A 13,050-nucleotide genomic window follows, 5' to 3' on the forward strand; every position below is an offset into this window, starting at 1 on the left:
CGTCGAGCTGCAGCGCTTTCTCGGCTTCGCGAACTTCTATCGTCGTTTCATCCGTAATTTCGGTCAGGTGGCAGCTCCTCTCACAGCCCTTACTTCTGTCAAGACGTGCTTTAAGTGGTCCGTTTCCGCCCAGGGAGCTTTTGATCTCCTCAAGAATCGTTTTACATCCGCTCCTATCCTTGTTACACCTGACGTCTCTAGACAGTTCGTTGTCGAGGTTGACGCGTCAGAGGTGGGAGTGGGAGCCATCCTTTCTCAGCGCTCCCTCTCTGACGACAAGGTCCACCCATGCGCGTATTTTTCTCATCGCCTGTCGCCGTCGGAACGTAACTATGATGTGGGTAACCGCGAACTGCTCGCCATCCGGTTAGCCCTAGGCGAATGGCGACAGTGGTTGGAGGGGGCGACCGTTCCTTTTGTCGTTTGGACTGACCATAGGAACCTTGAGTACATCCGTTCTGCCAAACGACTTAATGCGCGTCAGGCGCGTTGGGCGCTGTTTTTCGCTCGTTTCGAGTTCGTGATTTCTTATCGTCCGGGCTCTAAGAACACCAAGCCTGATGCTTTGTCTCGTCTCTTCAGTTCTTCAGTAGCCTCCACTGACCCCGAGGGGATTCTCCCTGAGGGGCGTGTTGTCGGGTTGACTGTCTGGGGAATTGAGAGGCAGGTAAAGCAAGCACTCACTCAAACTCCGTCGCCGCGCGCTTGTCCTAGGAACCTTCTTTTCGTTCCCGTTCCTACTCGTCTGGCCGTTCTTCAGTGGGCTCACTCTGCCAAGTTAGCCGGCCACCCTGGCGTTCGGGGTACGCTTGCTTCCATTCGCCAGCGTTTCTGGTGGCCCACCCGGGAGCATGACACGCGTCGTTTCGTGGCTGCTTGTTCGGTCTGCGCGCAGACTAAGTCCGGTAACTCTCCTCCTGCCGGCCGTCTCAGGCCGCTTCCTATTCCCTCTCGACCGTGGTCTCACATCGCCTTAGATTTTGTCACCGGACTGCCTTCGTCAGCGGGGAAGACTGTTATTCTTACGGTTGTCGATAGGTTCTCTAAGGCGGCTCATTTCATTCCCCTTGCTAAGCTTCCTTCTGCTAAAGAGACGGCACAAATCATCATCGAGAATGTTTTCAGAATTCATGGCCTTCCGTCAGACGTCGTTTCGGACAGAGGTCCGCAATTCACGTCTCAATTTTGGAGGGAGTTTTGCCGTTTGATTGGGGCTTCCGTCAGTCTCTCTTCCGGCTTTCACCCCCAGTCTAACGGTCAAGCAGAACGGGCCAATCAGACTATTGGTCGCATCTTACGCAGTCTTTCTTTTCGCAACCCTGCGTCTTGGTCAGAACAGCTCCCCTGGGCAGAATACGCCCACAACTCGCTTCCTTCGTCTGCGACCGGGCTATCTCCTTTTCAGAGTAGCCTCGGGTACCAGCCTCCGTTGTTCTCATCTCAGTTCGCCGAGTCCAGCGTCCCCTCCGCTCAGGCTTTTGTCCAACGTTGCGAGCGCACCTGGAAGAGGGTCAGGTCTGCACTTTGCCGTTATAGGGCGCAGACTGTGAGAGCTGCTAATAAGCGTAGAACGAAGAGCCCTAGATATTGTCGCGGTCAGAGAGTTTGGCTCTCCACTCAGAACCTTCCCCTTAAGACGGCTTCTCGCAAGTTGACCCCGCGGTTCATTGGTCCATTCCGTATCTCTCAGGTCATTAATCCTGTCGCAGTGCGACTTCTTCTTCCGCGATATCTTCGTCGCGTCCACCCGGTCTTCCATGTCTCCTGTGTTAAGCCCGTTCTTCGCGCCCCCGCTCGTCTCCCCCCCCCCCCCCCCCATCCTTGTCGAGGGCGCACCTATCTACAGGGTCCGTAAAATCTTGGACATGCGTCCTCGGGGCCGTGGTCATCAGTACCTAGTTGACTGGGAGGGGTACGGTCCTGAGGAGAGGAGTTGGGTTCCCTCTCGGGACGTGCTGGACCGTGCGCTGATTGATGATTTCCTCCGTTGCCGCCAGGTTTCCTCCTCGAGTGCGCCAGGAGGCGCTCGGTGAGTGGGGGGGTACTGTCATGTACTGTCATGTTGTCTTGTCTCTGTCCTTTCCCTTCACCCTGTCTCCCTCTGCTGGTCGTGTTAGGTTACCTTTTCTCCCCCGCTTTCCCCCAGCTGTCCCTTGTCTCCTCTAACTACCCATTCACCCCGTTCCCCACCTGTTCCCTTTTTCCCTCTGATTAGGTCCCTATATCTCTCTCTGTTTCTGCTCCTGTCCTTGTCGGATTCTTGTTTGTTTGTGTCATTCATGCCTGAACCAGACTGCCGTCATGTTTGCTGTAACCTTGTCCTGTCCTGTCGGAATCTGCCGGTCCATCTGAGCCTACCTATGTTTGGTAATTAAAGAAGCTCTGTTTAAGTTGATTCGCTTTTGGGTCCTCATTCACGCACCGTAACAGAAGGGACTTTTATATTAGCTCCCTGAGAGATTTATATTCCCTTTACGATTGCATTAATAAATAGACAGCAGAGAATTCAGAATGGAACTCAGAAGTGAATCACTACTCTAATCATCATCAAAAGCCTAAATTCTGACTATGTTGGTCCAAGTCTCCACAGACAAGATTGTCTTTAATTCACAGTTCCACAGTTGGGGATCCCCAAGCTAATTAAATCAAACACAATGATAACATCCTTTAGAGAATAGTTTCATGCATACTTCTACTAATCTAAAGGCCGTAATGAAGAGAAAAAGATCTTTATTTGCTTTCAGTCAGTTTGCTTTCTTAAATGGAAAGCCCTACTACCATTTCACCACCTAGTCCTCTCTTCATTTGGTTCACTGTCATTTCTTTTCTCAATCACAGAGGTGACAAACGGAACAGGCAGGCCAAAGACCCCGCTGAGACTGCAAATAGTGATGAGAATCAGTATTGACACGAGGCCTAAGAGGTCCAGTTAGTCCCCTGTTTACCCTCCGCAAGGCCTGAGGATGTGGGTCTATTCATCTAAAAACAGCCAGTCAGAGAAAGTGCCTCGGTCACAGCCAGCTCTCTAACTCTCTGCTGATCTCCGAGAGAAAATACAAGGAACACTAATGCTTCTTACAATTCTGACATCACCTTTCCACAGGAGAGGAGGACACACTCGATTTGATGGGCTAATTGTGTGTGGCATAATTAATCAATGTCTCCTGAACGACAAATTCCCACTCGCATGCTCCCAATGTCGCATTGAATGCCGCCTTGAGCATAGGGGGTAATTTGCTTTTCATGTATTTATTCTCTTTTATCGAGTGATTTAGTTGTTATTGGCAGACACCTGTCACTTGTGCTCTGGGAGAAACAAGACGCCCAGAGACCGAGACAGGTGGGAGTCTTCACCTCACTTCAGTATACAGCGGCTGGACAGTGCAGTAGAAGATAGAGTGACTGAGTCAACACTACTTCACCTGGTCAGCACTACTCTACTGCAGTGCAGTCCGACTCTCTGTCTCTCTCCTTCTCGCATGACTCACATCATTAGAGCCTGGCCCTTTCTTAATCAGGAGCTAATTAAACACGATGGACTCTGCAGCAGCACGACGCTCAGCACTAAGTTACACTGCCACCTCAGCTCTGGGAGATAGTTAGCCCACAGGGAGAGACAAAGTACAGAGGAGAGCAGGAAAACACAAACAAGCTAACATAAAGCCCTGCAAAATTAGGCTGGTTTTAATAGCCAGACATGATATTGGCCTCTGCCGCCCATTCGTTGCAAAGAGGCTCTAAGGAGGAAACATCTCCATTAAACAAGTCCAATAACAACCTTTATGCTTCATATTTCACATAGAAACAGCTCGCAGGCTAAAAAAAAGACAATGTTATGACCAAAAAGCCAGTCAGTCATACATTAATGATAAGAATCTCATTGTATATTTTATGACAATACAACACCATTGAAATAGATACAAGAGGACCATAATGCCAACCAGACAGACAACAAATCTCTGAAATAATGGCAACATTAAGACTAAACAGAATGTATAATGCACCAATGAGTATAAAAGCAATAGTTTACAGGATACCAGAAAGAGGTTGAAGAGAGGAAATAAGCAATCTCCTCACTTGAGTGTCATAAAAATACATTATTAATTGTCAGCTATAAACTGGCTTCGGACAGCTTGTCGGTGAGACTTTAAAAGTTCAGGCATAGTTCAGCCTTGTTACTGCTCACAGGACAACCAACTTTGGGCCCTGTTCACTGCAAGTTAGGGCATACATGACTGACTTCAGATGGTGGGCATTTACACTTTGCCAACACCCTGTGATCTTTCGGGAACCAACATTAGGCCGGAATAGATTTCCTGTCTGAGATAATGGCTTAATACAGGAAACATCCACAATATAATGAAGCCCAGGATAATTCAACAGACAAAGGGGAGGATTGAGATTCAAACCACCGCAATTAGATTCAGCCGTCATCATCATACTAAGGAAACAGTCCACCCATCCCATCCCTTATCACTGTGGGTTGGATTTCCATTGCTCAGCATCCGGATCAATTTCAAGTATGTCTTGACTCAGTCGACTCATCCCCATTATGGCATAAACAAGCAATTACTGTGTACATGTATGATTACCAACGGGCCGTGACCGATTTCCTGGAATGGTGGTGTGAGATCATTTAAATAAATCTCACAAATAGAAGTCGGGTCGATGTGCAGAGTGGTTGCAGAGAGAGAGACAACATTGTTTATGTTGAACTTCACGGTGGTAAACGACAATTTAGGCTGTCACACTACGGTGACGAGTTACCCTTTTTCTCATTAAAATTCCATTGATTGGCAGAGATGGCTTTAAGTCGCCTAAATTAAGATTGGCATAAGAGGCTACACTTGCTGAAGGAAGATTAATTCCACCACACTGCACATCTTCAAGGTCCTCCTCACAGATCTTGTACTCCTCAGGTTCGCACAGGAAGGCCACATGGTTAATCTAGAGTTATATCCCCCTCTATCTAAATTACAGTCAAAATGATTCAAGCTAGTAGTGTGGAGAAGAGAGTAAATGTAGATGTAAACGTCAAATAAAAAAATGCATTATGTCAGACCATTTTAGCCAGCACTACCTTATTGGATAAAATGAGCCAGCTGCATGAATTATATTCCTCCAGTCCATTCAATTCTTGATCTTTATACGTACCATATTTTCAAAATGGTATTGGTCCTCTCGACAACTTTGGCATTGTACATGAGTGAGAGAGGCCAGTGACTAGTCTGGCTGATCTGAGGCTGGGACAGTGTTTCTGATAGGGATTACTGACTGAGGACAGAAGAGAAGAGATGCTGTCTGACGCTCTTCTCTCCAGGAATATGAGATGCATCACAGGCAGCTGGGAGTCTCACTTTAGGAGACTGGATGGATCCCTTTGATGGCTGCCACGATCAAAGGACGGAGATTTGCGACTATCTGCAGTAATTCCGTAGTCTTTCCCCCTTAATCTGTTTCACATTTCCCCACAGAAAACAAGTTTAATAGCAACCTACCCAGTGGGATTCCTTATCGAAAGATAAATAGAGGGATGTTGCTGATAAGGCAGGTTTCACTTTATGATGATGTCTACAATATCTAAATAACACAGCCACTATCTTTGTTGTTAGAGCTACATTTTCAATCACACAGACACCATCTCTATACTGTACATAGTTCTTCCTACCAGCATGGCTTGTGTTTACTATTCACCGTCCTTATTAAACATTAAGGGACGACAGGCAGCTTTCCGACATGACGGGAAGTCCTCTTCGGGGACTGGCAATAGAAGAGAGGCAAACACGGAAATGGCCAGATGTCATTGTACTGTCATGCACAGCACTAAAACATTTACGAGCCATTAGGCTCCGGTGCCAAAGGACAATAGCACGTGAGGTCTAGGAACCAGTCACGGATGGGCGGCTTCACAACAGTTGCATCGAGCCAATCATGCTACTCTACAAGCCGCCTGCGGTTCTTTCTTTCTATTCATCTTTCATTGTTTCAACAGTTCTTCCAGAAAATGCACACACCTCCCCCGTCGCTCCACCATCACCGACCACAGTATCAGGTTTTTAGAGATTTGCTAAGCCACGCATTGACCTGTAATAAAACACACTCAACACACAGACAGACACACATTGAGTGATGAAGCATTTTCAACAGTGTCCTTTCATCTGAAAACATTTACAGCGAATGAAAACCACACAGCCTTCCTATTGCATCATTGCAACAGAAAGGGTCAGTAGATATAGAAGCCAAATACCCATTCTAAGGGATTTCTCTGTAAGATGATTGTGTTCTCTGTGTGTCCGTTTGTAATTTCACTTCAAGACGAGATCTCATTTCACCATCATGCCTGAGAAAGGCTTAGAGGAGATGACAGACCTCTGTCAGAGGAGCCACAGCTCCAGCCAGGAAAATTAGGGTTACACAATTACATCGACTTCCACACGCGCCACCAAAAGCCCTCCCCATAATTGGATCCATTTTAGGGGGTTTAAGGACCACTTGCCTGAGATACAGAGGCAGAGAAGAAGTCAAATTCATCCCCTTCTCCCACCATCCGTCCCTTTCTTACTCCCTCTCTGTTGCAGTTGTATCACTACAAAGAACAACCAAACAGCAGTGGTCTGAAGAACCCTGTTATATACAATCGTCTCAATTACGAGTAGAAATGAAACTACACCCCAACAAATAAATAGTTCTCCTTTGCCTTACCATGACGTCATATTTACATCCAGCCGGTTCGGTTGTGGTCTTAAATAAGAAACCCTTCTGCAGACGGTCGACAAACTCAGACTTTTCCTTTCCCCAAAGTAATAATATTCACAATGAAAAGGGCCCAATCCTCGTCAGGTGTATCATTCATCTGTGAGATGTTTCCCAGGACTATCATAGCTATCGTTGCATAATGAATATGAACTAATAAGTGCTTCTCGTGACATATCTCTACTGACTCACTGTACTCAAGCATCCTGCTCTTAGGACAAATATTTAAGACATCTACCCTTGCTTTGGTAGAGGCTGGTATGAATGTCCATTTTCCACTGTGCTGTTTTTCTACAGGAATTGAAATATTAAATGTTGATGCATCATCTTGTACTGGATTGACTCAGCAACTTAAGTAGCTTTGACCTGCAATTAATTAATTCTCCAGGTAGTTCGTCGGTATTTCAAAGCGGATTAGGGTGATGTATTACTGTATTTCTAGATTTCTGTACAGTCTACATTTCAGGACTATTCCTGCCCTCCACCTTCTCCACCTCTCAAAGAATATTCCGGAGTAATATTCCAGAGGGCCGGTCATCCTCAGTGCCAAGCGATTTTAATGAGCAGTCTTGTAACCCTGATGAAATTTGTAAGGTTAAGAAGGATATTTAAACTCTATCTGATTGATTCAAAGAGCTTAAAGGAATCATGTCACTGGCCCTTATTTGACCCTTTTTCAGAGCCAGAGAGGCTGTGGAGAGAGAGAGAGCGGACTTTACTTGACATCTCCAACTATGGCTTCCATCAGCCGACGGCAAAGACATGGTATGGTTTTCCAAAAGCTGTAATACTCTATTTCACACATTTTGCATTGATCAGGGAATCATGTACCTGTCCAATCTACAGTACATATCTCAGGTCTATACTGGTTATTCCGAGTGACAAATCTCAAGCTAATTATTTGACATTTATATTTGAACACCTTAGGAAAAAAGCTAATTTTCCCCATTTACAGTGTGACTAAGAGTGTTTATGTTCAGATTTGAAAATACCTGGAAATATTATCAACCTTATCCATATGGCTGTGGCTGCAGACACTTTCACACATCCACTCTGAATGAAATAATAATAAAGAAATAATTAGAATGTATTTAATGCCAATTGCCTACCTGAAGTAACTCACTAATTGCCAGAAAGCCTTTGAGATGAACAGTGAGAATGTCAGCTTATGGAAAATACAAGGAAATAAGTTTAATTACAGAATGCCACTTTTCTCTTACATTTCTTAATGAGTTGTTCCATGTCATCACACATTCCATAGGGTGTTTGTCACTAACGTCTCTCTGCCCTTAAAGATCCAATAAACCACTGAAGGAAACGACAAAGGTGATTGCAATGTTTACGAGGGCAGATTAGCAATCAGTCAAACACAGCTGCGATACTTTTTTTCACGAGAACAATTCACATCTTTGTCATACTGAATGATAAATGCAGCTCATCTGAAAAGGCCCTTTTCTTTTCTCCTCCAGGTGAGTCTACGCCTTGTGTTCGCCAAAAACCTCCCTCTGTGCAGATGAGCCTTTTAACATGACTCATAAAAGGTGTTAGACCAAATGAGAAGATATTAGAGTACAACACTGTATGCCCTCCAGGAAGGTTAAATTAAACTTTTCGGAAAGCTATATAGGGTGAATGTAAATACAGGGATTGTGTAATTTGTAGGTAAATTATGTCTAGGCCCAAGCATAGTTTAAAGATCTACTGTGGTATTGTGTCTGGGGGGAGATAACTTGGATCCTGTAATGAATTGGTTATAGACCTTGTATTGTAAATCATTTTAAGAGTATACAGGAGACGAACCAGGCCAAAATGGGTCATAATATTTCATAGAGAGCATTATCTTTGATTTGATGATGCTTCCACGCACACAAGTAGACACATGTACACACACACACACACAAATACACAAACCAACACACACAATCAAGTTGGCTTTCAGCTTCATTAGAGTGCCTTGCCACCCACCCCCTCTTCTCTTCCAGCTCAACCCTTCTTCCTCTCTTCATTTTCATCAAAACATTGCAGATGAGGTCCTGAGCCCAATTAATCACTCCCCAGCCCTGCTACACGGCACCTTTATTAATCACACAGCCCACCACGCTGCTGCCTGACTGCGTGCATGCCTCACACCAACAGCCTCCTCAATGGGAGTGGAAGCCCTGTCACACACACAGACACACACAAACAACAACAGCAGCCACAGCATACAAATGCACTGCAGGCACTGCAGGTGCTCACACACATTGACTGGACTTTATATTCCAGGTTTTGCCATGATAATGGGATGTGGCTGAACGTAAGGATTTCATATTTATTTTCTTTATGCTGTCATCAGGGGAGTGGATAGTAAACTTAATATGGTCTTCTGAAACACTTAACAATAGATGTGAAAATGGGTGGGAAGGGGCTCTACTTCAATCACGTTGTAATTTACACCAGGTCATGTGGCTTTAACCCAAACAATGTATTATTTTTTTTTTAAACATTACAAGTATACTAAAGTATACTTATATATACCAAAAGTTTTAATAATATACTTCAAATATGAGATAATAATAATAATGCAATAATTACACTTCAACACACTTTATATTCATTGTTTTTTCAGTCTGTTAATATACTATAAATGCTATAATCACACTTCAACACACTTATTAAAAGTGTACTTTAAATGAATTATGTTTCATCCTTTAAGTGTGTATGTTCACTATCATTAAAACATTACTTACATTTTTAACTCTTTAATTGTAATTTAGTACATTTGTTCAAAATACACTTATTTTAAAGATGAATCATTTATATTTTTTTATGAAACTATGTGAGTGATCAAGTACACTATAAGTTCAGAAAGTATTCAGACCCCTTCCCTTTGAGCTCAGTTGCATCCTCTTTCCATTGATCATCCTTGAGATGTTTCTACAACTTGTTTGGAGTCCACCTCTGGAGCTCTGTCAGAGTTACCATCGGGTTCTTGGTCACCTCCCTGACCAAGGCCCTACTTCCCCGATTGCTCAGTTTGGCCTGGTCGGCCAGCTCTAAGAAGGGTCTGAATATTTATGTAAATGTGATAGTTTTTTATTTTTAGTAGTAACTCCACAATAATGAACTAACAGAGTTGAAAAGAAAAATACAAATATACAGAACATGCATGTAGTATGCAACAAGGCACTAAATAAATAGTGAGAAAAAAAACACAGTAAAGGAATACACTTTTTGACCTGAATGCAAAGCCTTATGATTGGGGCAAATTCAACACGTCACTGATTAACTTCCTCCTTATTTTCAAGCATGGTGGTGGCTGCATCATGTTCTGGGTTTGCTTGACACTGGCAAATATTGGGGAGTTTTTCAGGATAAAAAGAAACGGGATGGAGCTAAACACAGTCAAAATCCTAGAGGAAAACCTGTTTCAATGTGCTTTACACCAGACACTGGTAGAGGAATTCACCTTTCAGCAGCACAATAACCTACAACACAAGGCCAAATCTACACTGGAGTTGCTTACCAAGAAGACAGTGAATGTTCCTAAGTGGCCAAGTTACAGTTTTGACTTAAATCTGCTTGAAAATCTATAGCAAGACTTGAGAATTGCTGTCTAGACCTGACAGAGCTTGAAGAATTATGAAAATAATAATTAGCTAAACCTTCTTGCACAATCTAGGCTATGTAAAGCCCTTAGAGACTTACCCAAGAAGACACATCACTGTAATCGCTCCCAAAGGTATGTATTGGACTCAGGGAGCTGAATACTTATGCAATGACTATGTTTTAGTTATTTAATTTCAATCAATCTTTAGAAAATGTTGTTTTTTTTAAATCTCACACCTTGACATTACAGAGAACTTTTTAGATTGTTGACCAAAAATTACTATTATATCCATTTGAATCCCACTTTGTGACAATAAAATGTGAATACATCCAAAGGGTATGAATACTTTTGTAAGGCACTGTAGTTTCAGTGCCAATAATGCATTTTGAAGTACTTTCTGAATTCCTGTTCAGAAGAGTGCAGAGCCAGTTGATAATGATAACGATTGTTCATTCCACACAATGAAACATGCACAGCTGAGCAACATGCTTCTTGAGAGTATACTTTTTCACATCTCAAGAAAATGTACTTAGGTGACCTTCAAAAGAGTATATTTTACTTAAATGTCCACAAAATATTTTTAAAGTATACTTTCAAAAACGCATGTGCCAAAAATGTGCATATTACCCAGCCTCCTTTTCTGCAGCTGAGGTTTTGATTTATAATATGTTATTGTTCCATAATATGTTATTGTTCCATATTTAGCTTATTCAAATGCTTTGAAGTGTATTTTCAAACTAAATTATGTACTTTTAATTACACATGACATACTACACACTTTATTGAAATGTTAATTTATTGCCGTAATATGAACACCTAAAGAGTGAAATGCCACTGGTGCACAGTTATCAAACACAATACCTGAAAATTGCTGCACCAGTCACAACATTTTTGTATATAGTGTGTTAACACTGGCTGACATGATGCCTTGGTTGGTCAAGGGAACCTTTACATTAATTAATTACAATATCAAATGTGGTTAAGGAGGGGAAGTCCATTAGTAAAATTACACTTGGATTATGAATATACTTTAGTTGTAATGAAAACACAGGAATTCTAATTCAAATACCATGTTAGTATACTTATAATGTATGAGAAATATACATAAAATGTACTTCAAATCAAATTGGTCACATACACGTGTTGAGCAGATGTTATTGCAAGTGTAGCTAAACTCTTGTGTTTCTAGCTCCAACAGTGCAATAATATCTAACAAGTAATATCTAAAAATGTCACAACAATACACACAATACACACAAATCTAAAGTAAAGGAATGGAATTAAGAAAATATCTGGACGAGCAATGTCAGAGCGGCATAGACTAAGATACAATAGAATAGAATAGAATACAGTATATACATACGAGATGAGTAGTGGAAAATGTGAACATTATTAAACTGGCCAGTGATTTCAAGTCTCTGTATATAGGGCAGCAGCCTTTAAGGTGCTACTGATGGCTATTTAACAGACTGATGGCCTTGAGATAGAAGCTGTTTTTCAGTCTCTCGGTTCCAGCTTTGATGCACCTGTACTGACCTCGCCTCTGGATGTAAGCGGGGTCAACAGTCAGTGGCTTGGGTGGTTGTTGTACTCAATTATCTTTTTGGTCTTCCTGTGACATCGAGTGCTGTAGGTGTCCTGGAGGGCAGGCAGTGTGCCCCCGGTGATGCATTGGGCAGACCACAACCCCCTCTGGAGAGTGCCGCGGTTGCGGGCGGTGGAGTTGCCTTACCAGGCGGTGATACAGCCCTACAGGATGCTCTCAAATGTGCATCTGTAAAAGTTTTTGAGGGTTTTCGATGCCAAGACAAATTTTGTCAGCCTCCTGAGGTTGAAGAAGCGCTATTGCCCCTTCTTCACCACACTGCCTGTGTGGGTGAACCATTTCAGTTTGTCAGTGATGTGTATGCCGAGGAACTTCAAGCTTTCCACCTTCTCCACTGAGGTCCCGTCGATGTGGATAGGGGCGTGCTCCATCTGCTGTGTCCTGAAGTCGACGATCAGCTCCTTTGTTTTGTTTACGTTGAGTGAGAGGTTATTTCCTGGCACCACACTCCCAGGGCTCCCACCCCCTCCTGTAGTCTGTCTCGTCATTGTTGGTAATCAGCCCTACTACTGTAGTATCGACTGCAAACTTGATGATTGAGTTGGAGGCATGCATGGCCACGCAGTCATGGGTGAACAGGGAGTACAGGAGGGGGCTGAGCAAGCACCCTTGTGGGGCCCCTGTGTTGAGGATTAGAGAAGTGGATGTGTTGTTTCCTACCTTCACCACCTGGGGCGGCCCGTCAGGAAGACCAAGGCCCAGTTGCACAAGGCGGATCAATTGGGGCGGTCTATGGATCTATTGGGGCGGTAAGCAAATTTAAGTGGGTCTAGGGTGTCACGTAAGGTAGAGGTGATATGATCCTTAACTAGCCTCTTAAAGCACTTCATGATGACAGAAGTGAGTGCTACGGGGAGATAGTCATTTAATTCAGTTACCTTTGCTTTCTTGGGTACAGGACCAATGGTGGACATCTTGAAGCATGTGTGGACAGCAGGCTGGGATAGGGAGAGATTGAATATGTCCGTAACCACTCCAGCCAACTGGTCTGCACATGCTCTGAGGATGCGGCTAGGGATGTCGTCTGGGCCGGCAGCCTTACGAGGGTTAATACGCTTAAGTGTCTTACTTACGTCGGCCACGGAGAAGGAGAGCCCACAGT

This window comes from Oncorhynchus mykiss, chromosome 6 (assembly GCF_013265735.2).
Source record: "Oncorhynchus mykiss isolate Arlee chromosome 6, USDA_OmykA_1.1, whole genome shotgun sequence".
NCBI lineage: Eukaryota > Metazoa > Chordata > Actinopteri > Salmoniformes > Salmonidae > Oncorhynchus > Oncorhynchus mykiss.